Source organism: Equus asinus, chromosome 2 (assembly GCF_041296235.1).
Source record: "Equus asinus isolate D_3611 breed Donkey chromosome 2, EquAss-T2T_v2, whole genome shotgun sequence".
In the NCBI taxonomy this organism is placed as follows: Eukaryota; Metazoa; Chordata; class Mammalia; order Perissodactyla; family Equidae; genus Equus; species Equus asinus.
In genome coordinates, this window is record NC_091791.1 from 100021692 (window position 1) to 100049412 (window position 27721).

Sequence of the window (27721 nt, forward strand, 5' to 3'; positions counted from 1 at the left end):
TTTTCTTTTCAGTCCGGATCCTAAAGGATGACACTTAGGGGCTTTAGAAGACCTCATCTGTAGAGCGGTGGGCTCTGGGCCACGTGTCCCCAGGCGCTAAAACTGAAACGCATGTGGAGTTGTGACCCAAAGGCCAAAATGATTTTAGTGGAGGTGACTATTATGAAACAAGCAAAGGTCTGGCCTTCACTAGAGGTGTCTGTGGTGGAGGTGATGGTGTCCTCACCACTCACCCTGCTGTGCGGACAGCCTGTGGGGTCTGGGGACCCTCAGGGCAGGCCCTTGACTAAGGGCAGCAGGAGGCTCTGGAGGCAGCTCGGCCACTTCCCGTACGGCCCTGGACAAGCTGCTTCATCTCTCAGAGCCTCAGTTTCCTCAACTGTGCAATGGGATAACAGCTGCCTTTCCTGCAGGATGACAGAGAGGTTAAATAAGCTTATGCGGGTGACAGCGCCAGGCCTGGGGGCTGGCGTCTGGTAAATGGTAATTTCCTACTTCTACACTGCACTCTATGTACACACACGGTGTGACCCACCCAGGGCCCTGAGAGACCCGGCATGTTCTTCTTAGCACTGGAAACACCTGGAGTAAACTCCACGAAGGGGTGGCGGGAGCATGGCCACTTGAGAAAAGCAGCTCCTCTTTTTGGGGAGAAAAAGTAACCAAATCAGATGCAAGGAAAGAGATGCTGGAGAAGAACCTGGACTCAAAGGGAGGTTCCAGCTCAAGTCTGTGGCTCACGCGAGAGCCCTGGGTTGCCTAGGGACAGGCGCTCCGGACCCCAGTGCCAGAGTGGAGCCCTGGAGAGGTGGGAAGGGCTTTTGCGGCGGCTTGTAGAAGCCCTCGTCACAGACACTAGGCGAAATTTCACAACTCATTAAGGCAGCTCAAAAGACCAAACTCCTAAACAAACTACAAAACCCAGCTCTCCTCACCAGAGTGTGGAGTCTTCTTCTGGGATCCCTGGGCACCTTCTCATCTCACCCCTGAGCAAAAGCAGCCCCAGTGGGTCACAGGGTGGAGGGGAGACTCCGAGAATGAGACCCCCCTGTGCTGGCCCCTGTTCCTTGACACTAAATGCCCAGGAGGCTTCCTGTGTGAAAATCAAGCACACTCACACACAACACACTCACCTTGCTGAGAGGCAAGGACTGGCTGGGCAGTGTCCTGGGCCAGGAGCACTCAGGGTGGAGTCCCTGCTGGGTGCCACAGCGCAGGATGAAACACAAGTTCTCCTGGAACTCAGAAAGACAGGCTGGGCATGGGAAGGAGCACGTCCACTCACCCCGGCACAGCCCTCTACAGTTTACAAAGCGCTTCCCAGGCATGATGCCACGGGGTCCTCCCTGCTGGGTTCTGAGCAGGTATCCATACGGGCAGCATCTGTGTGGGCAACCCTCTTGTTCTCATTCGACAGATGGCAAAATCCAGATGTCAGCGGACTGGCTGGTGGTCCTAAGAGTTACAGTGCCAGCCTGTGCCAACTCGAAGTGCATTATCTAATTTAATGCTGACCATCACCCTCGTCCTACGGATAAGGAAACTGAGGCACAGAAAGGTTAAGAACGCCTTCAGAGCTGTGCTCCTGGTGACAGCTTCCACAGCAATGACAGTAGCATTTTGAAACTTCCATAGCAATTTGACATTGCCATGATAGCCAGGAAGGGTTGATAAGTCACCAGTCTGCGAGGATTAGAAATCATAACAATTAAGAGAAAAGATTGAGAAGCAGTGGTTTGGAGCTCACACTGGGACCTGAAGACGTGCGTTCAGATCCCAGGTCTGCGACTTCCCAGGGCTGTGACTCTCTCCCGGCTACACAGGGGTGGTACTGAGCACCTGCCTTCCCAGTGAAATATGCAAAGTGCTGGCAGCAGAACCCGCACCAGGCCTGGTGGCTCCTATTATTAGCACTGGGTAACTTGCCTGGGGCCACAAAGCCAGTTCCTGGAGGAGCCACGCTCCTTGATGCCAGTTCTCGAAGGAGGGATTGACCACCCGGTCCTCGGTCACCCTGGAAACTGGGGCCCAGGAACCATGTCCGCCTCCAAAGGCTGTTCCCAAATGCAGAGCCCCGTGCCCCTGCCAGGCACCAGCTGCCTTCACAGGACAGGGTCCCCTTTCATCTCCAGGCCAGGGCGTGTGGGCGCCTCAATGGGGTGTGGGGAGATGTTCTTGCCTGAACTGGAAAAACCTGATGGGCAGCCGGCCCGCCCTGGCAGGCTCTCTGGCAGGCTCGGTGTTTGCCAGCAGGTGTCTCGAGAAGCAGGTAAGGGGCCAGGAAGGGTCGTGGTGGCCTTCCCCACCTGGCTTCAGTCTCGGATCTCCGGTCTCAGAGACTCTGCAGGGATGGTGCCCCGCTCCCCGGGCATCGTGATCCCTTTCCTGGAGTGGAAACCCCTGTGGTCCCCAGACAGCCACACTCATGCCACCTTTTCCCACGTCACCTTGTCTCAGTGACCTGGACGCAGAGGGAGGACACAGCCTTCTCCCCAGCCCTTTGGAGCCCCAGGCCCTCCTCCCCTGAAGCGTGTGTCACCCACCAAACTTGCACACAGTGGGTGCTCACCATGTGCCTCCTGAAGAAACCACTCTCCGGGGGGTTCAGATTCACTCCCGGACACTCTTCCTCGACCTGGGCCTGCTGTCTGGCCTGGTCACCACCCCTTCCTGCTCGTGCCACCCTCCCTGCCTGGCACCGTCTCGTCCCTCCACCTTCCTGCATGGGCCCTGCCTGTCTTCCTTGGGGAGGATGTCGCCCCTTCCCTCGCTGCCCCTCCCCCCTTGGTATGGGCCTCTCCGATTTACACAGCACTTGGCCGTGTGCAGTGCTGTGTCCACTCCACTGCTAAGGACAAACTCAATTCACTCTCCGACAAACATTTAGGAGGTGCCCACTATGAGTCCGCCGTGCTGGGTGTGGCAGAGGAGGAGACAGAGGGCTTGCTTGCGGAGGCCCCAAGGGCCCAGATCTCCAGGCCCAGTGGCTTGAGCCGGCACACCCCAGCCTGCAGCCCTCGATCCACGTCGCCCAGGCCGCACAGCCCAGGCCTCCTTCCCAGAGTTCCCTGTTTCCCCAAGTGTTCTGGCCATTCCTGGGGCCCCTGGGCAATTCTGGGCTAGACTGAGGTCCTCATGGTCCCGGGAACCTAGAGCTGCAAACCTACCCCTTTCTCCTACGCTCTGAGGAGGGGTGAAGCATCTTCCAGGCCTGCAGCCTGAGGCCCTCCCCATGCAGGAAAGAAATGGGCCTCAGAGCCAGCCCCTGTCTCCTCTAGGCCTGCCCCCCATCCCCCTTCGGTCAAGCCTGTTCCACTCACACCCCTTCCCTCGCAGGCACCACGGCCAGGCTGCAGCTCCTGCCGATGCCCGGTCTCTCGCCTTCCCTCCACTCCCTGAACAGGAGCTCAAGTCCTACGGCCTCCATCGCCTCCTCAACCCCTGCTCTCTGTTGCCTCCACTGAACCTAAATTGTCCTCTCGAAGGTCACAGGTGAGCCTTTGCCAAACGCAGAGGCTCTGGTTCAGGCCTCCTCTTGACCTGGCAGCCGCCCTGCTGTCCCCATTGGCTCTGGCCACTCACAGCTGCCCCTCTCTCTGCCCACTTCTTCCCCCTTCCATCCCAGTGGTCCGGGGCTCAGGCCTCAGCCTTGGCTTTCTTACCTGACAGGCGCTCCCCTGGAGAAACCCTCTTCCCGTGGCTTCGACTCTCACCTCTGTGCTGATGTCACAGACATACCCCTCTACCCCAACTCTCACCTCCCTGCTGATGTCACAGACCTGTCCCTCTACCCCAACTCTCACCTCCCTGCTGATGTCACAGACCTGTCCCTCTACCCCGACTCTCACCTCCGTGCTGATGTCACAGACCTGTCCCTCTACCCCAACTCTCACCTCCGTGCTGATATCACAGACCTACTCCTCTACCCCGACTCTCATCTCCGTGCTGATGTCACAGACCTGTCCCTCTACCCCCAGCCCCCACAACATTTCCTCGATGTCAAACCTTCCATCATTTGCCACCTGTATAAACCCCAAGGCTCGCTTGCCTCCTTGGAGCCATCCACCTGTCCCAGCTGCCTCCTTTCTGCTGTTCCAGGCTCCCCTCCAGGACTCCACGTCGTTTTCCATGGGGCCCACGTCCCCCTGCAGCCGGGGACACACTAGACCATGGTGGTGCTGCATGTGGCCCGCCTTCCTGCTCACACTCAGCCCCTGCACCATGTTCCCACGGCCCCCACTGGGTGCTCCCTCGCTGGGAAAGCCAGCCCCCCGTCGGCAGAGGAGGGAGGTTTGGGGCATCCACATCCACCTCTGATCCTCACCCCCATATCGAGGCCCACCCTGGGGCCAGGCAGAAAGTGAGACTGCCCCCAGGGCCAGGTCTGAATCCTGCAGGCTGCAGCCCCAGGCCCTTGACAGCCGGCCCTGGTGACTGATTCGGGGTTTCTCGGAGAGAACGGCCCGACTTGTGATGAAAAGCTCCCTCTCTCTGGCAGAGTCCCTTCCCAAAGGCCCTGCCCTCTCCAGGCAGGAACCCCGTCTCCTGCATGGTGGCTTTTTTTTTTTTTTTTACACATTTAGAGCAATGGAGAAAAGTAAAAACATTCACATTCTCCCTTCCTCAAACAAACCGACTTCTCTACTCGTCCCGTCCCTGGAAAACAGAAGCACTATTCAAAAAGAAAAAGAAGAAAGAAATGAAAGAAAAAAGAGAGAGGCAAAAAGGAAAAAAAAAAGGAACTGAATAGAAGAAGAAGAAAAGAGGAATAAAGAGAGCGACAAGAGACCGGTCCCCGAGGGAGGTGGCGAGAGCTCAGAATGAAAGGCAGGAAAGTGGGGAAGGAAGGCAGAGACTCAAAGTGGGAGGGAAAGACAGAAGCTTTGAGAGAAAGAACGTTCCGGCGTGAATACGGCGTGCAGGGGAGAAAGGGGCCGCTTGAAAAGGAGCAGTCGACGCGGTGACCCCTCATTCACAGAAGGTGCCAATCACGGCGACAATGCAGACCCTCTCTTCTTTTCTCCTTCTCTCCTTTCTGGGGAGAGAGGGAGGGAGGGAGAGGCTGAGAATGGCGAGTTAATTCCGAAAAGTACAAAAAATAAATTCACTTCCACTGGGGATGCATCAAAGAGTTGCTTTAAAGGCTTCCCCCCAAACTCACGGCTCCTACCAGAGAAGTGCTCGCTCTCTGGGAGCAGCGGGCACAAGCCAGCGGCCATCAGCTTGATTGCAGGGTGGGCCACCCCTGCCCTGGCCCTGGCTGCCTGGCTGTGGCCTCCTCCCATTGGGTCCCGGGTGAGCCAAGGTGGAGAAGCCTGGTCTCCGCAGGCGGCTTGGCCCTCTCGGATCTCCTGCTCTGGCTGAGAGCTGGGGGCCAGGAAGGAGGGAGGGGAGGAGGGTGCGAGTGAGCCTGGAGGTTGGCCTGGGCTGTGTCTGCGCAGTTCTCCATCTCCAGCTGCGGGGCGCACACAGCAGGCATGGGCACAGGGGGAATGAAGGACTTTCTGAGGATGGGGTATCCTCTCCAGGGGCTGCTCCAAGGAAGCACCAGGCCCTCGGGCCGGGAGGGAGAGGTTACATTCGTCCTTTTCCCTGGGTGCCAGCTGTCAATCGGTGTCCTTACAAGGGAGGGGCCTCTGTGGATATTGAGGCTTATTACCACATCGCGGATCAGCACTTTCCTGAGTTAGCCAGGACCCAGAGACTGCAGGATGGACAGGTGCCCCAGAGGAAAAAGGGTCCGGACAGTTGCCCCTTTTGCAACACAGGCCTGGATTCGGACTTCTGCCCTTCCCTCCTTCCTGCAGTCAGACGTCAGTTCTGACTGGGTATCCACGGCGTGCTGTGCCTGGGGCTGAGCCCAGAGGCGGGCAGTGCCCGGGCTGGTCCCTGCCTGCACACAGCTCATCTAGTGACCGGACGTCTCCCAGAATGTCCCTCTGGTCCCCCTTCCTTTCTCTTTCCTTCTCCTGCTCCTGCTGTCTTTCCACACTGGATGAGTCATGAAGAAACCTGAAATGGGGTCGCCTTTATGCACAGCGTTCTTTTTCCTTTCTCCTTCTGATCATCCGAATGCCGGATAATGAGAAACGTCTGGGGACAGAGACGGAGTGGAGGAAGGCTGATTGGCTTATCGATTGATCGACTGAGCGAGCCTCAACCTCACTCATCTATTGAGCAATCAGTCTGTGCCAAGCTCAGCGGTGCGGGCTGGGATTACAAAGCGAGGAGGACCAAGCCAAGGCCCTGAGGTGCTTGAGGCCAGTGCAGCGGGAGGGTGGGCGAGGCATGCACCACAGACCTGGGAGGAAAAGGCTGTTGTTAAGTTGGAACAGACCCCAAAGGGCCCCCAAACCCTACCAGGAGGGCAGGGCCACGTGGAAAATGCCAGGGAGCACAGGGTCGGCAAGGTCACGGAACCCCAGAGCATAGGACCATAAGACCACTCTTGCATTTCAATCCAACAAGCATTTATTGAGCACCTATTGTGTGCCAGCCAGCTCCTGTGTATTCCCAGGGAGACAGCAGAGATAAGACCCTCAAGGACTCATAGTGTGGGGGGAGCGTAGGGAGAGCAGTGGGCAAGAAAAGAGGCAGTGACAATTCAGGGTGCTACAGGGTGTGTGAGGACAAGAACGGGGGGCCGTGGAGGCCCAGAGGAGGGCAGCCTTGGGGAGGCGGGGGATCAGGGAAGATTTCTCAAAAGAGGCACCACGGAGTTATTTTAATAAGTTTAAACAAACTAAATTTTCATTTGTTTTGAAAAAAGCTTTAAGGAATTTCACTGGCAAGACACCCCAGTGTCTAGAAAAAAACCCCAGAATCCATTAGTGAACAAATAGATCAAATATCTGATGGGTGTTTTCTCAATTTTTGGTGTATTGGGAAGAATCGGAGCCAGACACAGAGAAAATCAAGCTGGTGAACAATAATTAACTCTTTTTAAGGAGGTAACAACTCAGCAGGGAACATATTTACATTGTGGATTTACTCCCAAATTGTGACAGAATGATATTAGCAGGAAAGGCAAGAATACGGAGGCAACAGATAACATCTAAAATTGGTAAACTGAGAAGTAGTAGGATAAACATATTCGTTCAAAACATGAAGGTGAATATCAGAAAGGAGGAACTAAAAGAACCGAAAATGGTTAACCGTCGGGAGGGCTTGAGTGGGGGAGCGAGGGGGGCGCGGGGCTTGCTGCTCCATCCTCATAAGCCCCTCGGTATTGTCTGATATCAAAAAAGATGCATATGGATTACTGTGATAAAAAACAAAATTAAAAGGAAGCAAACAAACAAAAGAGGCTTGGTAAAGCAGCCAACGTTAAGTCAAGTTGGGATCACTCTGATCTCCTTGGAGTACTCAGCCGAGAAGCAGAAAGGGCGCCATGCGTATATGTTTATGAGAATAGAAATTTCTTCAAGGAAGAACAGAATCCAGTGGGCGCCTGCCCCAGGGAACACGGTTAGGGGGAACAGAATGGAGAGAAAGTACCTTGGGGAAAAAACCTGCAGAATATGGGCCAGTGGCTTTAACAACAAGATCTGAAGCACTAGAGACCGTTCTCCTGGAGGCCAGGAGACCCAGAGAGCAGGGTGCTCCTAGAGCCATGCAGGGGCCCAGACCCTGAGGAACAGCGGGGGGTGTATTAATGCAGCCGACGTGGGCGACGGCAGCAGATTCACGCACGGGGAGCAGGGTGGTCAGAGCGCGTCGGCCTGAGCCCTGGGACCCCTCACAAACCCCAGCCTGAGTTTGCACGGCACCCAGCATCATGGTCACTGCGTCCACGGTGCCCTCGTGCCCTGGTACTCACACACACGTGCCCATCGTTCCCAGCAGCCACTTCTGCTGTACGTTATGGTCTTTTCTAAGCCTTTTAAACTTGAATCATGGAACAGCAATGCCCCACTTGTCCAGAGGTCTCTTCTCTGGGAAACTCGAATTCCCCCAAGAATAGAGAATGTAGAGTATACCAGAAAGCTCAGAAGTCAACCCGATGTGGGTGTCTCCCAGATGGGTCTTTGGTGTCACGGTCACTCCTCCCTCCACGGGACAGAGCCCCTCACTTGCAGCCTTTGGACTCAGTTCTAAGAAGCCTGTCTATCTGGCTTTCCAGACTGTAGCAGATGCGAGGTGAGAATTAGGAGGAGGAGCAGGGAGGTGGAGGGGACACTGTTGCTGGAGACTGTGACAGCTGACAGCAATGGTGCGGGATGAAAATCATCACATGGCAGCCTGGGACCATTTCGGGGGGGCAGGCAACTCCAGCACTCAGCCCATGGTTCAGTAACTAGACTCAGAAGCATGACTCGGCGTCATCAAGACACGTTAGACCATATTTGAGTACATTCAACATTCTCAGTCTAGGCCTCAGAGATGCACATGTTGGGTACAGGTCGGTAACGTACCCAGTCCTGGGACAAGCACAGCAAAGGCATCAACTCTGCTCATCTCCCAGCTGCCACCCAGAATGGTGGGTCAGAAGGGCCGGGCTCTGCTCCGCCTCATGCTGTGGACCTGGGCACAGCCACAACCTCTCAGAATCCCATGCACTAAATAAAGAGAATGCCTGCCCAACCGGGCCAGGATGCTGCGGGTCAGGTGCAATGACCTTTACGGTCAGCTGACACATTTTGTAAATATAATGTAATGTTACTAAAGCCACCTCTTTTTCTGGGCGGCTGGACAGGATATCCCATAATTCACACAGGGGTAGGGGACAACTGTACCCTCTGCCTTAGGACTTTTTTAGACACAATGAAGCAATCATCAGGTGAGTTTCAAAACTATGCAAACTTAACTTGAGCGTCCTCCATCAGACAAAGCCGGAGTCCATGCAGCAAGACAACTGGCCTGCCTGGACTCTGCAAGGCCACTGTCACACTCACACAAAGCAGGGCACTGTTCTAGATTAAAAGAAGCTCAAGAAATGTAACAACCAAATGCAACACATGAGGCTTTTTGGATCAGGAAAAGAGCCTAAAATATATTTTTGGAGGACAACTGGGGAAATTTGAATAGGACTGCACAGTCACGGGTCGCTTAATGATGAGGACATGTTCTGAGAAATGCATCCTTAGGAGCTTTCGTCATTGTGTGAACATCACAGACTGCACTGACATAAACCTAGGCGGTATAGCCTGCTACACACGTGGGCTCTATGGTACTCATCTTATGGAACCACTGCTGCATATGCGGTCTGTGGTTGACTGAAATGTTATGTGGCGTATGATTGCATATCAGATGATATTACAGATCTTCCTTGACTCACGATGGGGTTACAGCCCAAAAAACCCATCGTAAGTTGAAAGTATTGTAAGTTGAACATGCATTTAATACACCTAACTGACCGAACATCCTCGCTTAGTCCAGTGCACCTGACACGTGCTCAGAACACTTACATTAGCCTGCAGTTGGGAAAAGTCATCTAACACAAACCTATTTTATGATAAAGTATTGAATATCTCATGTAATCTATTGACTACTGTACGGACAGTGTAAAACAGCACGGCTGTCGGGGTAGAGACGGCTGGAACTGTATCGGCTGTCCACCCTCGTGATCACAGGGCCCACGGCAAGCTGCAGCTCACGGCCACGGCCAGCATCACGAGAGAGGCTCGTAAGGCATATTGCTAGCCCAAGAAAGATCAAAATTCAACTTCACAGTAAGGTTTCTACTACATGCATGTGGCTTTGCACCCTCGTAAAGTCAAAAAATCTTAAACTGAACCATCCTAAGTCGGGGACCATCCACCCTGAATGACAACAATCTTTTAGGTGTGATGATGCTATCGTAGTCATGCAGGGGAACATCCACACTCCTAAAAGACCCCCACTGAAGTATTTAGGGGTGAAGCATCGTGCTGCCTGTAACCCACTTTCAAATGATTCAGCAAAACCACGTGAAAGAGAGTAAGAGAAAACAAACACGGCAAAATGGCAATGACTGGTGAATCTAGATGAAAGCGCTTAGCTTTTCTGTTAGGCTGGACATTTTCAGCACAAAAAGGTATGAGAAAACAGACCACGCAGGGGAGCTGTGTCTTGTTCTTTGCATCGGTTGGGCCAATCTTTGGTTTGTTACCCAAGCTGCCCAACGCAGAAAGCGGCGTGCCCGGGATGAAGAGATGGGCTACCGCAGTGTTCCCAGTCTGCACGGCGCACACAGGAAAGAGTGTCTGAACTGCACTCGGGTGCACAGTCAGGGCTGTGCAAAACCAGCCTCGGGCCCTAGCTGCCCCGGCCCCGCCCAGCCCTGCCGCCTGAGGAAAATCAATACCGGGGCTCAGACTAGTGGCTCCTGCATTTAGTTCAGCATCTTGGCAGGAAAGCCAGGCCTGAAGGGTTAAGGAGGTAGACACTACACTCAGACTCTCACTTGCATCTTTGCCCCCTCATCAAGTCTTCCCCTGGGGAACGCATCTCTTCTCCCTCAAGCCTGTCTCTTACAGGTCTGGAGACAGCATGCAGATTTCTTCCTGGGCCCATCACCACCCCCAGATCTTGAGTTCTTTGAGGGCAGAAGCCCTTCCTCCCTCATCTTCAAGCAAGCATCCTGGTACCCCACATTTGAAGGTCAGAGAAAAGGACCCAGATGGTGGGGATTATGAGTGCTGAGGATGCTCTAACAGTCGGAAGCATGCCGCCCCTGTTCCGTTCTAGCTAGCCCTCACCTCGCCAGGCGGTGGCGAAGGCTGGAAACCCCAGGCTCTGCTACCGGGTCGTGGTACTCACTGGTGATCAGGCCTCAGTTTCCCCTTCTGAACAGGGTCCTTTCCAACTGACTCTCCAGGGGTCCCATCTCTGCTTAGTGCTCCCTTAGTTCATTCTGGCCAGGGGCTCAGAGCTGATTGAGCAAGGCGGCCTTCCCATCATGATTGAGCAAGGTGGCCTTCCCATCAACACAGAAAAGTCCCAGTGCATTCCAGCTGCGGGCAAGAGTGGTAGCTGACTCCTGCCAGTTTCCTGAAGTGCCCGTAGGGGATGCCCAGACTTGTGGCCCCGGTTGAGCAGACACATAGACCCTGGATGTACCCACCCCCAGAGTCTCTGGTAATTTTTAAAAGCACCTCCCTTGATTCGAATGTGCACCAAGGTTGAGTACCATCTCCCAGAGACCAGGTCCTCAGAGCTGAGCCAGACTTTTCCCCAGTCCTGCTGTCCCCTTCTCCCCAGCCATTCTCGACTTCCACCTTCCACCTGTCCTCTGAGCCATCCCTTCCTTGTAAAGTTCCTTCTCCTTCTTTCCATCTTCCCAAACCTCTCTCATCCTTCAAGGTGCGGCTCAACGTCTCTTCAGCAACCCTGGGCTGCCAGCCTCTCCGGGAAGGTGGGGCCTTGCAGGCCACACACAGGATATGGACGCCATTCTCAGGCATCGTGGAACCAGAAGAGGGTCTTAGGCAAGGAAGTGTCAGGAACCAATGGTTGCTTTGAGAATCCTTCTGGCTACTGTGTGGAGAGTGCGAGGGAAGGCCGGGACACAGTCCCACTAGGCATATCTATTTAACCCCTTCACACAGCCCGCCCCCCAGCTCTAGGCCTGGGTGGGAGCTGTGGAAGCCGCTGTCTTTGGGAACTGAGGCCAGGTCTGTCACCAGGGCCTGTAGGGTGTCATAAGGAAGAATGGAGCAGGCTTTCTTTCCCCTGTGGCCAGTAGGGCTGACAGCTGAATGTGGGGAGGAGGTGGTGAGTGATGAACGCGAACAATGAGAATTCATTCCAGGCTCCCAACGGGCAGAGACCATCTGGACAGAGCCAGAGGCCACCGAAGGGATGTCCCTCAGTGGGGGAAGGTGCTCGCTTGAGCCACTTCAGAGAGAGGCTTCGGAAGCCCAAGGAGCGCTCCCGGAGGCTGATGGCGTTCAAAGGGACATTAAAATCAAACAGCACCAAATGAATGGATGGGAAACGCTATAGAGCAAACACGGGACAGGATTTCCCCAGACAGAAGCGAGGGAGAGAGGGGGGAGGGCAGCGAGGATGGAGAAGAAAGAAAGAAGGAGGAGGAGTGGGAGGGAGGGAGGAAGGCTCTCAAAAGCTTTCTGAGTTTACAAAGAAAGGGGGAACCGGGGTAGAGAAGCACAGAAAGGAGAAGTTGAGGGGGAAGTCACTCCAGCCTTGAGAAAAGCTGTTGTGGGACAGGGTGGGGACAGTGTGTTCAGGGCTGGCAGCTGGTTTGGATGTAAAGTCCCTCTTCCACCAAAGAGAAGCCCAATTTTGCCACACTCGGAAGGACCAGAACTTCACAAGGAGGGGACCTGCTGACCTCAGGGTGCAGTCCCACGGGCCCCAGGCCGAGGACGGCCTGGGCCCGGCTTCCTCACGCTCTGCTGTTGCTGTCTTGAAATTCTAATTTTCAAAGAAGGGGCCCTCATTTTCATTTTGCACCAGGCCCTCCCCCGCAAATTACATAGCTGGTCCTGGCTGACCTTTGCAGAGGACATTTTGCTAGAAAGGTGGGAGCAGAGAGGCGGTGGGCCGCCCTGCCCCGGCACAGCTCCCTGTTTGCTAACCAAACACGCGGCCGACGCTGTTGACTCAGCCCGGGGATTAGCGAGCACAGGGCTCCTGGCCCAGCCGCAGAGCTGCAGAGGAGCCGCAGAGCTCGCAGAGCCGGCCGGGCTCGGGGAGTGTGCACGGAGTGGCATGTGTGCTGGGAAGTGCAGTCATTCAAGAAGCTGTGAGGGTCTGCCACACACACCAGGCACAAGGTGGTCCCGGCCCGGCCCCAGTGCAAGCAGCAGCCTGACACCCAGTGCCGGCCGGGAGACCAGCTTTCCCCTGTTGGCCGACAGCTGGGCTCCTCTGCTCAGGGAGGGGATGCTGCTGCTGGGGGAGCTGGGGGTCCCAGGAGGAAGCCTCTGCTCGGCACTGGTACCCTGCAGATAGCTGAACTGTTTAGGACCAGGACCATGGCCTCATGTTGTGGCCCCCACATTTTAGGGACCACTGTGCATGGTGTCGCCAAGTCTCCAAGTGCAGTGGAGAGGAGATGCAGCCCAGCACATGACCACGGGCTCATACCAGACCCAGCCCCTCCCCCAACTGGGCTCCCTTACTCTGCTGATCCTTTATGCAGGCCAGGGACCCCCAAATCCCAACACTACCCTAGCCTCTCCCTGCTGCCAGAACCTCCTTTCTGAAGACCAAAGGCAGAGCCCCCCAGACTCCCCTTCCACCCGCAGGCAGATCCTGGGGTCTGCTGCCCTGGCCTGGGCTCCCTCCTGGGACCCCTGCCATCAGGCCTCCTTCTCTGCAGAGGGAGGGGACCCTAACACCACCATTTCCAAGGGCTCGCAGTTCAGAAGAGCAAAACCTCTTAGGCCCAACTTGGGGGGGGGTGACTTGGAAGAGGCCCGAGTCCCACAGGTGCCAGGTGTGCAAGGGAAACACACCTGCAGGCAAAACGGGAGGCAGCTGCACCCGGACCAGAACAAAGGCAGGCTCCACAGGCCTGCGAGGGTGTCCTGGGCCCTGGGCAGCAGGAGGGCACGTGGGCCTCCCAGAAGAGCCGGGAGAGCAGGTCGGTGAGGCAGGCCAGGCTTCCCTCGCTGCTAGGGAGGGCCCTCCAGGAACTGAGTTAATCAGCAGGAAACTGATGGCTGTTTCCTGACAACCCCACCACCACCGCCACCACCACCAAGGGCACAGAACACACACACACATGCACACGCACACACACAGGAACTCGGAAACAGGGAGGGCGGCTGGCAACTTCCTGGAGACCCACAATGCAATCCACTCGTTCAAATAATGTAGACAAAACAACACGAAAGACCCTCCCTTCCCCAAGTGCAGACAGTGTGCGGAGCCCCTGGCATGTTATTTTACTTCTGTCTCCCACGAGAACCCTTCCAGGAGGGACTGTCATTCCCCTTTCTAAACTCTGAATTGTAGAGAAGCAGAGTCAGTGGACCAAGGTCACAGCTCCGAAGGCCATCTCTTGAACCACCATGCTCCAGCCCGGAGCAGCAAATCTCTCCCACGGGCTCCATGACCAGGGTTCAACGAATCCTATGGGACAAGCGGAAGGGCTCAAAATAGAGCGGCCAGCTGGTGTGGCAGCGGACTCCCGTCTGCAGGAACTGCTTGTTGGGATCTGGAGGATGGGAGTGAGAAGTCTTCCACGTTTCCCCAACTCGTCTCCTACTTTCTACTCTTAAGCTTAAGAGCACACCTCCCACTGCAAACTCTCACCATTTTTCACCATACCCGGAGCTTCTCAAACTCTCTGCAGTGGAGGATCAGCTTTATTGGAATCCCTTGAAGAATTAACACTAACAGGCAGCTCCAGGTCCCGTGAACTGCCAGACGAAGTCAGTGATGCTCACAGTGGTCCACACCCTGTTCAAGATGCAGCCGCCATCACCTGCTTGGATGTCGTCATGGCAACGTCAAACTAGGAGTTTCTAAGCTTCATTCTGATTTCTCTTGGCTTGCTAACACTGTGCAGAACAGTATCAGTCCACGGGCCGTCCTTTTGTGTAGCACTGGCCTAGGAATGCACGACAGTGTTTCTAAACTTAAGAGCTTTAAATGCAGATGTATTCTTTCCTCTTAGATGAAAATTCTCCTGATAGGTAAGAGAGCCTCAAATCTGCCCTTTCTTAATATTTCAAACATGCATTCTCGATTGCCACTTTTTGGGGATGTTTCATTTTCCACGGTCATCTCGCCTGCCTCTCTTCTCTCTTAAAGACAGAAAATAATATATTTAAGTTTCTTAAGTGTTCTTGGAATTTACACGCAACCACACGTGGCCTGCTGAGCTCCATGGAGCTAAGGTTTGAAGAGAATGTTCTGTCAATGAGAAATTTACAAGTGCCCAGTACAGAGTACAAAATTTGCCATCCTTACACACGTTCATAACGCCACTGGGTCCCTCCAGATGAAAACGGGCTTCGGTTGATAACAGCCCAAGCATTTGCAGGTTTAATCTCAGAGGATAAAGGCCACTGTAACAGTTCACGGCTGGCCCAAGTTGACCATAACAGGACTGGCAGCTCGGAACCACCTGAAGGTCTTTTAAGATGCAGACTCCTGGGTCCCGCCTAGATCCAGTGAATTTGGGGCTGGACACAGGGAACCGCATTTTAACAAGCTCCCCAGCAGGGAATAACAAATGGCACGGCCACTGAAGATGCCCCTGCTGTCTAGGAACCAGGAGTGACGGGGTGTGACCAGTGGCTCAAAAGATTTGGTCTTGGGAAAGTAAAACAAACCCAAACAAACAGAACCAACTGGGTTTATCCCACCAGGGAACGTGCTGTGTGAAGCTCTGGCATAGACAGGCCAGTGGAGTTGATCCAGTTTGCTTGTTTGTTGAAGGTGGCCTCACATTCTCCGCTCTGCCGGGCCTGGCACATAGTAGACACTCAACTAGCGTCACCTGCCGTTGTTCACAGACAAGGAAATCAAAGCCCTGAAGGCTTATGGTTTGCTGAAAGTCAAGTTCTTGGCAAAACTGAGACTTACCCTGGAACCCTCTATGCCTCAGTCTCCTCATCGATAAAAGGGAGATAACAGTTGCAAATTCTTAGGGTGGTTGGGACAATGAAACGAGGGAATGGTTTTGTAAATGCATCTAGCCTGGCCTCTAGTAGGCACACAATAAATAACAGCTGTTCATACAACATTATTATCAATTTTGAAAGTCTGAGAATGACATAAAATCTGTTTCCGGATGAGCCGGAGTTTGTTTATCCCACATGGTTCTTATTAGCACTAAATGCCCGTGGTGGTGCTGAATGGCCAGAAGGGTCCCTACACCCTGGCAGCCCCTTTCTGCTTGGACCAGGAGAGCTCCCCACCCAGCAAACACCCCAGCCCATGACATACACCTGGCCTGTGCTTGCTCTCGCGGAGGCCAGCTGGCGGAAGCTCTCTGCAAACACGCTCTTGGGCCAAGCCTCTCAGAGAGGTTTCCCAGTGGGCACTCGTCCAGCACATTTATTACGTCCATAACATGTCAGGCATGGGGCTGGTCATCGGAAAATGAAAGAATAGCCATCAACAGAGCAGAGCCTTCCCTTGCCAGGAGCTTACACACTTGAAAGTGGGTATAAATGGCTATTTTGGGTTAAAAATTTCTATTATAAAATTAACAAAATCACCCAATGCAAAGAGTTTGAAAAAGATGAAAGAGAAAAAAAAAATTAATACTCCTTCTCATCCTAACCCAACCACTTTTGTGTATCTCTTCTTGGTCCTCTCCAAGCACGTGGTTTTCACATGGTTTGGGTCACGGTGTGTATAAGCTCTTGTCCTGCTTGTTTTCTCTCACCTGGACGACACATGCAATTTCCATGTTGCATGTTCACGATCAATAATCAGAATATTTGTACACAGAACATTCACACGAGTGCACAGATCACCGTCTGCCCGCTCATTCCCGCACTGCAGGACATTCAGATGGCTTCCGATTTGTCCACACTGCCCACGAAATGCCTTCATGCATTCATGCAGAGAAGAAGATACAGAGGAGAGGTAAGTGTTGTATAATCCCATGGTGTCAAATGGGCCTGGGGTGAAGAATGCCACTGTGTGCACTTGAGCAAGTTACTTAACCTCTCTGAACTTCAACTTCCTCCAAAATGGGCATAACGTCTCCTTCATACCGTCGTGGAGAGGATCAAACAGGAGACCATCCGTCAAACACCCAGCACAGGGCCTGATAATGAATGTGTGCTTTCTTTGCTCTTACATGTCAGACGGTCACGCCTGTGCGCACTGAACACTTTCTCAAGGACTAGGGCGATGTGCACAGACCCCCTTGGAGCACGGTGCAGCAGCTTCCAAAACCTCCCCACAGAGTGCTAAATTTTGGGAGATTTAGGATTCACGAGCTGACGTATTCAGGGAAAAAGTGATATGTGTTCTGCAAATTACTTAAAAATGGTTCAGATGGGGCCAGCCCAGTGGTGCAGAGGTTTAAGTTCGCACGTTCCACTTTGGTGTGCTGGGGTTCGCCGGTTTGGATCCCGGGTGCGGACATAGCACCGTGTGGCAAGCCATGCTGTGGCAGGCGTCCCGCATATGAAGTAGAGGAAGATGGGCACAGGTGTTAGCTCAGGGTCAGTCTTCCTCAGCAGAAAGAGGAGGGTTGGCGGCAGATGTTAGCTCAGGGCTAATCTTCCTCAAAAAAAAAAAAAGGTTCAGGAAAAAAATATATACATGCATGGATGAAGCAAATATGGCCAATGTTAGCATCTGTTATCTCCAGGCGTGGGTGTATGAGTATTTACTGGACTATTCTTTCAACTTTTCTATATATTTGAAAATTTTCACCATAAAAGCTTGAAGAAAACCTCTAATTTAAAAGGTAAAAAATGGTATCATACTCTAAAACTTGCACTGCCTTCATGGATTTGCTCGACAAATATAAATTCAATACAGTATCTGTCACGCAGTGAATTGACCTGGTTCCTGACCTCAAGGAGGCCATCATCTGGCATTTAGGTTGGGTATTTATTGCTAATTATATAGTGTTCACTTTGTCTTCAAGCTTAAATTTTGATTTTTAAAACTCATATGTATAGGATCTTGGTAGAATTAAAATACTAACCCTTTCCGTGTCTTCTGATAAGATCTTTCTTTCCCCCAGGCTCTCAGTTGTCTTGTAGACTTCACATAGGAGTTACGATTTTTTAAAATGTAGTCAAATCTGCTGAATTTTTTGAGGATTTTTGATTTCTAAACTTTAGAAATCAACCTCTAGTCCAAAGTTTGGTATAAATTGCGCATGCTGTTACGTTTCCTCCTCCTTTATAACGTGCTTCTGTTTCAGTGTTCTCATGTTGACTAGAATTTTAAAGGCAATGTTAACTAGTGATGGCGACGTGATGCAATTTGTTACTGGTTCCAATAGGAATGCCTCTGGTCTTTCACTGTTCACGATCACATTGGCTATTGGTTTGAAATAGGTATTCTTAATCATGCTAAGAAGGCACCCTTCTATTCCTTTTTCGGTGTATTGATTAGGTAGAAATGGTTATTCGATTTTAATCAATTTTCCTCCACATACATTGGACCCAATCCCGTTTTACTGCTTTCACCCATTAGCATGACGTGGTTACTATATTAAGCTTTTCTAATATCGACAGTTCCCCTCTCCTTGCCTGACTGGGTTACGGTGGAAGACTTGTTTAATATATTCTTGAATTCTATTTCCGACACAGCATTTTCATTCTTGAATATGGTCTCTTTGCCATGTTTAATATCAGGTTTATTTTGCTTTGTAGAATGAATTGGAGAGCTCTCCATCTTTTGCTAAGCCACGGAAGAGCTTAACGTTATCAGCATTATCAAATTGGAAATAATTACCTAGCAAAAACACTTGGGACCAGGGTCTTCTTTGGGTAGAGGGGGCAGTGCTTTGATACGATCACAAATTTTTTCTCAATTGGCAACATACATTTTCAGAAAAGGATTCATTTGAGATTTTCAAATTTGAGCCTATTGTGCATACATTTCTATTTTTAAAAATCTATCTATTGCAATGTCCCCTTTTCTCATTCTTATTATTTTTTTCTTTTCTCTCTTTTATTTCTCAGTAGATTTGCCAGAGGTTAGTCTACTTTATTGTTTGTTTAAAAACAGAACCAGCTCTTGGATATGTTTGCTAATTTCACTGTTCCTGTTTTCTAATTCATTTATTTCTGCTTTTATCTTTACTCTTTTTTTCCTTCCCGTTTTCCTCAGGGGCTGTTTTTCATTCTTTTTTTCCCTAAGATCTCAGGCTGAATGCTTGGTTTATTCTTTCTCTCTCTCTCTTTTTAATAATAAAAGCATTTAAGGCTATGAGAATATCTCCCACAGGTTTGGTTACATGGCATTCTGGGTTTCAATGCTTTCTAAATACTCGTCACTATATTCTTTATTTCTTCCTTGACCCAAAAGCAATTTAGGAGAATGTTTTAAATTTTTTCAAGTGGTTGGGTTTTAGTTTTAGTCTGTTTAAATTTACAGTATTTTGGCTAGGTTTACTGCATGGTGAACAAAGGACTCCCAGACTGGCACAATTTCTGTTTTGGGTAGCACGTGGTTTCTTACAAGTTGCTTACTGGTGGCTGACAGAAATGTTTGCAAAGCATATGCTCGCTCGCAAAGCTCAAGTGCTTTTTAAAAATTTTTGCTTGCCATAATGTTTGTGATGTCAAAGGAAAAAGGCTGTAAAGTTCAACATGCTTGTAACCATGTTTAAAATACAGTATATTTTCATATGTGCATTCCAAAGGACAGTGAGGAAATATATAAAGGTTCTAGACAGTGTGGGTCATTCCTCATTGTTGAGATTATGGAGAATTTTTACTTTCTTTACACTCTTCTGTATTTTCAAACTTTCTTTTTTTTTTTTTGAAGGTATGCTTTTCTTGGTGAGGAAGATTGGCCCTGAGCTAACATCTGTCGCCAATCTTCCTCTCTTTTTTTCCCCTCCCCAAAGCCCCAGTACATAGTTGTAAGTCCTTCTAGTTCTTCTACGTGGGATGCTGCCACAGCATGGCTTGATGAGCAGTGTGTAGATCTGTGCCCAGGATCTGAACTGGCGAAACCCTAGGCCGCTGAAGCGGAGCGTGCAAACTTAACCACTATGCCACTGGCCCAACCCCCTCAAACCTTCTCTCTAAGACTTACTACTTTAATAACAAGATTTCTTTAAATGTTTATTTGCCTAAGGTTTGGTAGCAGAAATGATCTGCTCTGAGCTTTGTCTTTGCAAAGCTCCCCCTGGCCAGAGAGGTAAGAAATTACCAGGAAGAATTTGAGAAATAATTGGACTTGGACCCCAAACAGCATTGACACCTGAAGATGGTGGCCCTGTGAGGGTCCCACAGTCACTCTGGCTCTGGAGGAAAAGGAAATTCATTCCCGGGGGGCACCCAGGAGAACCACCCTCATCTCTCCACGCTCCTCACTCTCAAATGAGCATCACCCCAAAACTGGGATGGCGGAGTTTTCCCTCAAAGGGAAAAAACAGCGAGATCCAAGTATTACAGTTGATCCATGCGGGCTTTTATTTTTCTTTCTTCCTCAACGTGATCTCTGAGGCCCCACCCCAAAACCTGCATTTTCAACCCAAGGTGAACAGCCAGAGCCCGTCTGAATTCAGAGGAACTCTGGCCCTCGGAAATGGAAAAGGTGGCTGATGTTCCCCTCAGATGTTCCACCAGGTCCTGCTGCTCACCCTGGTCCCAGAAGCTCTGGACAGAGGGGAGGGTGGCCGTACTTCCACAGAGCTGCCTGGTCAGTGTGTGTGACAGACACTCCAGAGACCCAGCAGCCTGCTCCATGACTGCTCACCCTGAGAAGAAAGCGGGGATGGGAGGGAGAGGCAGCAGGAGCGAGAAAGGATGAGAGAGAGAGAGAAGAGGTGTGTGTGGCCAGAGGTGTTAAGGGCAGGGGCGAGGTGGTGCTGGCGGACCCATCATTTGACAAGCACGCAACGAGCGCAAGACTGCACAGGAGCCCTGCCGGCCACCGGGCTGACTTCCCCTCCCTGTTTATTACCATTACCAGGAGTCGTCTCCCACCGGGGTCTTTCTCCTTTTCTCTGCCCTCCATCTCATTGACCCAAATCCTCTGTGTGAGAAGACAGTGGCAGAGAGGAGGGAGAGACGTGTGCCCAGGAGGAAGGGGCCTTCAGATGTCTTGACGGCTTCCAATGAGCCCTGTCCACTCTGGTGGAGAGTCCGGGGTCACCCGAGTCAGAGTGGGGAAGACCCTCTTGGAAAGTCAGGGAAGAGAATATGGACGGAGGTGCACTTTCCCACAGGGAATGAATTACAACGGCCAAGCAAAGGTGGGAGGGCCTAAAGGAGGTGCAGTGATGGGCTAAGAGATGCTAGCATGTGCCCAGCCCCCCAGTGGAGTGTCCTGTCTCCTGGGAACGCTCACTGCCTGGGTCTGGGTTCAGCAAGGGGAGTTGAGGAGGGTCTCATGATGCCACCAGGGAAAAGAGCCACAGACATCCTTTCTCTAAAAACCTTGCCCCTCTCCCCCTCCCCCCACCTTGCCCGTGGCTTCCTACGTCCAGGCAGAGCTCTGCCCACCACCCTGGCTGTTTGCTTGGCAGTGACCTTCAAGTATGTCTATGTTTAAGCCTGATGCCACTTACAGGCCCCAGCTTCCTGCCGATGCTCCATGCAGTGTCTACACAGTGGGTTGAACCACGTGAATCAGAACACAGCCAAGGGCTTGCAGCCATTACCCTTTGGAGGAACGCTCCCCAGGGAAGGGGTGCTCCCCGCGTGTCAGCCAGCAGAACTTGCTTAGGGAGAATGGGAGAGGGCAAGTGTTTTAGCTTTCATTTTTATCAAGAAGTCAACAGGCTCTCCAGTGGCTGATCCGACCCACCTCTGCATCTCCTGCTTTACTTTTCTGGTGTGTCCTAGGAGTTGGGTGGTTCAACAGATGCAGTGTGAACTTTGGACTCAGTCGCACCTGGGTTCAAATCCCACCACCATCCTTTGCAGGTGCAAGGCCTTAAAAGTGGCCATCTGCATGAACCTCAGTTTCCCTGTCTCTGAAATGGGTCCGGAATGAGGTTTCTTGCAGAGTCCCCTGAATTCAAAGTCCAGCCAGTGCCTGGCCCGGAGCAGGTGCTCAGCAAACACTCGTTGTCCTTCTCCTTCCCTGGCTGGGATCGGGGGAGCCAGCCTGAAGGTCTCACGCACTTGTGCAACATTTTGACAGACTGGCTACATTCTCACATCAACTCAGCAACTATAAATATGTATTAAGAACACACTCCGGTGGAAAATTTTTACTTGGGGTTATTTCTTGGGGTTAGTTTTAAGAAACACAATCAAGCATAGAAAACAGGCTTTTGTAAATTATCTGTAAACAGCCGGGGAAAAGCAGAAATTTTGGGTGAAATGAGAAAGAATACAAGCAGAAGGACTATACTTACTCCTCTGAAAGGTTTCTCAATTCTCAGATCAACATTTCCACGGGGCTCTCCCCACATGGATTTAACACCACCACAAGCCCCAAGTCCCCTGGTCTGTGCCTGAGTCATGTGGCTTCTTGGCTCAGCACCCACTGGTGCCTGCCCCAGGCCTCGGGATGAAGTCCAAGCCTTTGGACACATTCCCAGATTGGCCCCTACCTATACCTCCAGCTCCGTCTTCTACCATCTCACCTACACACCCTCCCTCCCATCCACACCAAACCAACACTGATGCTCCAAATGCGCCTGCTCTTTCTGCCTTTGCAAGTTTTGGGCCCCAACAGAGTGCCCCTGCTCCCCTTGCCTGCTGAGACCCAGGGAAACACCACCTCCACCAGGCGGGCTTGCTGCACACATCCCTGGGGACAGAGACCATGCTGTTCCCCTTTTGGTCACAGAGTTTAGCACATGGTAGCTGCTTGGTAAAATGTGTGCTGATTCAATGAAGGAATAGAGAGATAACCAAGGGAAATCTGTAAAAGAAAAGAGGGTTGAGGATGGCGCGGGGCTTTTCCCTGACTTCTCAGCCCCACGGTCCACGGGCAACAATGATAACCATGGATTACACAGCACAGAGCACAGCCATGAAGAGCAGGCTCTTGGACCCATTACACAGCTGCGAGACCAAGGCTCGGTCGGCGGGGTTCTGGATCCCTGGAGCCAGGAGACAGAGAGCCAAGAGGAAAAGCCAGGTCTCCTCTGATCCTGAGACCTGTGGCTTGAGGTGCTCCCCTTGCCTCCCAGCCCACGTCTGAGGGGAGCGATCTTTGAGATCTGCTCCTGCCTGTGGGGAAGAGAGCAGCTCTGCGTTTCTACGTTTGCTCCACTTTCTGTCCTGCAGAACTCCCCAAGGCCCAGAATGTGCCGGGTCAGAAGCTGGAACTCACATGGGAGCAAACATTCGACTCATCTCGGGCCACCCAGAGCCGAAACCCCCACCCTTGGACCCAGTGCTGGCCACACTGCTAAGGGCTGGGTGCCACACCTTCTCCCACAGGACACCAAGGTGCCCACTCTTTATGCCTTTAATGGGTCCAACACCATTGAAAATAGACTCATTTCCCCCAAATCTTAATTGGCTAAGAAGCCAAGTGACAAGTTTCACTGGATTCTAAGGTTGCAAGATGGGACCTGTACCACTGTCCCAAATGGGGGTGTGTAGAGTGTGGGATGGGATGGGCCGTTCCGGGAAGAGAGGCAGTCCTGGGCAGATAAGAGATCTCCTCCACCAGACAGATAACGGGGCTAAAATGACAAAGGAGCTAGAAGCCCGCGCAGTGAGAGAAAGGAAGAGCATATTAAATTTTAAACAAAGCCCACCCCAGGGGAAACCTCCAGCCTCCCTCTCCCAACCGTGCCTCTCGTCTCCAGCACAGGAGTTGTCAGGTTCATAGAAACGGAATCGTCCCCCATCTCAAGGGGCTGGGGTTTTGTTTCTGTTTTTCGTAGCCCAACGGGCAGCAGCTGGCACGCTGTGTCTCTCTCGGGGGGAGGCAGCTCGTCCCCCCACCGTGGCCTTCCCACTAGGTCTAAGAAGGCAGGGCAGGCTGGCGCCAGGCCTCGGCTGGGACAGCACCGCCTGGACAGGAGGGTGACGAGGGGCCGGGCCCCGGCGCAGAGCAGATGCAGTTTCGGAAAGCTCGGGGATGTGCTTGGACGTGTCAGGTCCATAAGGTGGGCACCAGCCTGGGTGTCACCAGGAGCAAAAAGGCAAGAAGGAAGCTGAGAAGCAAGAAAGGTCCTCCGAGGCCTCACCAACTACCAGAGAGAATGTGCTGGTATGGAGGAGGAAGAGAGCAGAGAAGGAGGAAGAGCGAGTAAGGAGCTGGACAGGGAAGGCCCAAATGATTTAGCCTAAGCAAATGTTCCTCCTCAGTAATTCCATCAAACCTCCTCCCGCCCCCACAAGGCGACGGCTGAGAAGCCGGGCTGCCAGGGTTGCAGGTCTGGGCAGAGGCACTCCCCGGGCGGGGCCCGTGGGGCAGGGTCTGAGGCCTGCACAGAAGATCTTCCGTCCCACCTCCGCCTGCAAACACCAACCCAGCTGGTCCAAGGGGGACCAGCCTTGGTCTATGGAGTTAGGGCAGGATGTTTGTTTTTTGAGCATCCTTTTGGGACAAAGACCTAAGTTCTCTGAGAGACTGGAATCCTCAAAGCCAGCTCTGCCCCAGGCACTGGAAGGATGGGCACCCCGAGGTCTCCCGGGGGAGCCACAAGCCTGCCCAACTGCCTGGTCAGAGGAGACAAGAAAGGCCTCTGGCCTCAGCCCTCAAGTCCCACTGCAAACAGAGGGGCAAGAACAGGAGGTTCTCATTCACATCAGCTGTGCCCTGGGTCCCTCGGGCCTTTCCCAGGCCAGCCACTCTTAAGAACGAACCTGCGTGAAACAGTTCGAAAGCGGTGTCTTAAAAACGCACGACCAGGTTTTAAAAGAATAAGACTTAGTATTCACCTGAAGGAATCAAAAATACTATACTATGTTTCTGGAGGCCAATTTAACCGACTAAATCCAGAGTCTCTAGAATGTGTCCTTGGCCCGGTGATTCCCTTCTAGAAATGTAGCCAAAGAAAATAATCAAGGCTGTGGGCAAAAACACCCACAGATGTTCACCACAGCATTCTTTATAAGAGAGAAAAAGAGGACACAACCTCAGTGTAGGAGACTGCTTAAATATGTTATGGTCCATCTGTTCAAAAGAATACCATGCAATCCTTTAAAGAAGCTGGTGGAGAATGTGTAACACGATGGAAATTTTAATAGCATTGTTAAGTAAAAGCAAAAAAAAAGAGAAAAAACTAACATGATGGTACATACAGTATAATTTCATTTTTTTAATTAAAAAAGATGCTGGAAGGGTATAGAATATACTCAAATAATAATTATAGGTGGTTTTTATTTTTTTCTCTTCGATTGTTTGTATTTCCTAAATTTTCTACAACAACTATAAATCTCTTTGTAACAAGAAAAAAAATCAATAAAAGCTATTTTCTGAAAAACAAAAGGAAGAGATCTAAGATCCAAGGGGCTGTTCATTTCTCGGACCTTCAAATCTGAACTGGATTGAAAACAAAACAGGCCAAAGACATCTCAAAACCACCTAAGAATATTTTCAAGGACTAAGAGGTGGTTTCCAGTGAGCAGGAATCAAAATCCTCCGGAAGGCCCGGGTGAGCGCAGGAGGGGCGAGGGCCACGCGGGGAGCCGAGCCCCAGGACACCCTGGACCCAACCCTCCGTCCAGGCTGGGGGAGGGTAGGAGGGCCAGCAGAGGGGCCAAGGTGGGAGAAGGCAGAACAAGCGTTCCTTGTGTCCTCGATCAAGGAGAGGACAACGGCCATCTCTCTAGACCGTGAATTCAAGGGGGAGAAAAGGAAAGGCAGGTCCTGAGTGAGACTTGTTCATCTACCTGGAGACACGGAACGAATTTTTACCACGAAGGTATCAAAGCCCCAAAACAGGGGTCTGGAAGAGAAATTCTGATAAGCTGTGTAGCTGACGCAAAAGAGCTCAGCTGATGTCACACAGAAGTCCTTACAGAGAATGAGTGAGAGTGTGAGAAGATAATGGAAGGGAACACTTCGGAGGGCCTTAAGAGTATTTAGAGTGTACCACTTACAGAAGCTGGCCTCTGCGCGTGAGAGAGAGGACCGAGAGCCCAGGAAGGAAAAATTCCACAGGGCACGGACTTAATTATTCAAGCATCAGGAAAACCTGAGGAGCAACGGGAGATGTCTAAATTTCTCCAGTCCTCTTTACCATCAGAAGCTTTAAAGTCTATCTCAAATATCAAAATGAGTCCCTTGGGAAATGTTTATTGGGTGCTCCTATCCATCCGTGCATTCAGCCAATAGCTGGGTGCAAACTTTTGACGGGCGCAGCTCTGTGATGGTCAAGGCACTTCCACTTCCCCTGGCCAAACACACACACACGGGGTGGGTCATTGGGATGCATGCTCCCTAGAGATGCCAAGGAGCACGGTGATGGGGTGTTGGATGTGCCAGCTCAGGCCCACGGATCCTGAAGATGTCCTACCCCCACGAGCATTCCTCAGCCCCAAAGGACTCTCCTCTTTCTTAAGAAATGACTCCAACTTAGAGAATAAATACGACACCACACACCAGGACAGGTGGTGCTGGATGATTTTGTATCTCTTAAAAACATCAAATTCTCCCCCCAGGTGAAGCTGTATCCTATAAATTACTGCCTTCTATTATATATGGCCAACACCTTTAGCTTTGTTCTCCATACAGCACTGCCCTTCAGCAAAGAGGAAGCAGGCAATACGTTACTTTGAAAACGGCACAGGTGTTTCTGTGAGACAAAAAACCACGCTCCCTCCCTTTAATTAAAGAGATGCCATCCAACTGCACCTCTCAATAGAAAAATAGACAGAAAAAGTTATTCTTCCAGAATCTTCCAAGTACCAAGTGCCTTTAGCCCCGAAAACTTCCCCGCCATGGAACAAAGTGGAGGCAGCAGGAAGTGCTCCCTTGGCACCTGGCAGCAGCTGGTACCTACCTGAGGCCAGTTCACAGACAGTAATAAAAGCTCCCTTGACATAATGTTCAGGTTCAGACACTCTGATAAAAGCTGGGAACTTCAAAGCCCATTCCTGATCCTCCTCCCTGTGTCTGATGTGGCTGGCTGGGTTCTGGGCTGGCTCCACTACCTACTGCCTGAGCTTTGCCCCGGAGGCACTCGTGAGCCAGCAAGACAGCTGGAGGAGGCAGGATGGAACCTCACACTCTGTCCCCTGGGACGGAGGAGCCTAGGCCATGGTGTACAGCCACTGGTCCCAGACCAATGAGATGTCAGTTAAAAATAAAGGAAGGAAACAAGAAAAGAAAATACTGACCTACAGACACGAGCCCAATGGTTCTGGAGTGAGAACTGGAGTCCATGCCAGGTTCCCAGGCTCTCTCCACGAACCTGGGGCAAGTCACTTCAGAAGTCTGAGCTTCAGCTTCTTGGTCTATAAAAATGGTAGCCTAGGGGCTGGCCTGGTGGCATGATGGTTAAGTTTGCACGCTCCATATCAGTGGCCCTGTGGTTTGCGAGCTCGGATCCCAGGCACGCACCTACGCACTGCTCCTCAAGCCATGCTGCGGTAGGCGTCCAACATATAAAATAGAGGAAGATGGGCACAAATGTTAGCTTAGGGCCCATCTTCCTTAGTAAAAAGAGGAGGAGTGGCAGCGCATGTTAGCTCAGGGCTAATCTTCCTCAAAAAAAAAAAGAAAGGTAGCCTCAGTCACGGTTGCTGAGGAGAGTAACTAAAATAGCCAATGAGAAGATGCAGAGCAAAGGTGAGAGCCTTCTTCCCTCCCTCCCTCCCTTTTTCCCACCCTAACCTCCTTCTTTCCTTCTTTAAAATATTTTTTCAAATTAGGTAGTATATGCTCAAGGTATAAAATTCAAAACGTAGAAAAAGGCACGCAATGAAAAGTCAGCCCCTGCAGTGGGAAACCCTGTTACCAGACTCCTACGTGTCCTTGCAGAACCAGTGCCGAGCCAGGCATTCTGTTCCTTACTCGCTCATTTAAGAAACGATCTGAGCAGCCACACCCATGCCTAGGGAGCTTTCCCATTGTCTTCTCCAGCTGCACAGAACTGCACTGTACGGTTGTAGGATAATTTATTTACCAGTTTTCCGCTGACAGACATTAAGGTTGTTTCCTTTTTTTTTCTTTTACAAGCAATGATGCAATGAAGTATCTTGAAAAATGCATCATTTCGCATGTACGCTCATATCTGTGAGAGGAATTC

General features: G+C 51.6%; 1 protein-coding gene across 9 annotated transcripts in view; it reads right to left on the reverse strand.

Annotated features, from left to right (window-relative positions):
- The window catches only part of ZNF710 (zinc finger protein 710), a 62288-nt gene that overhangs the window by 23651 nt on the left and 10916 nt on the right, over nt 1-27721 (reverse strand). The window contains exons 1-2 of one of the 9 annotated variants that reach the window (XM_070495100.1): nt 2570-14699; nt 1134-1235 (exon numbers count right to left, since the gene is read on the reverse strand). The exons of 6 other annotated variants lie outside the window; for them this stretch is intronic. The gene's annotated coding sequence lies outside the window, so the exon portion shown is untranslated. Of the gene's footprint in view, nt 1-1133; nt 27266-27721 lie in introns of those variants that run through there. 2 more of the 9 variants (XM_044761272.2, XM_014842577.3) reach the window with 2 other exon arrangements.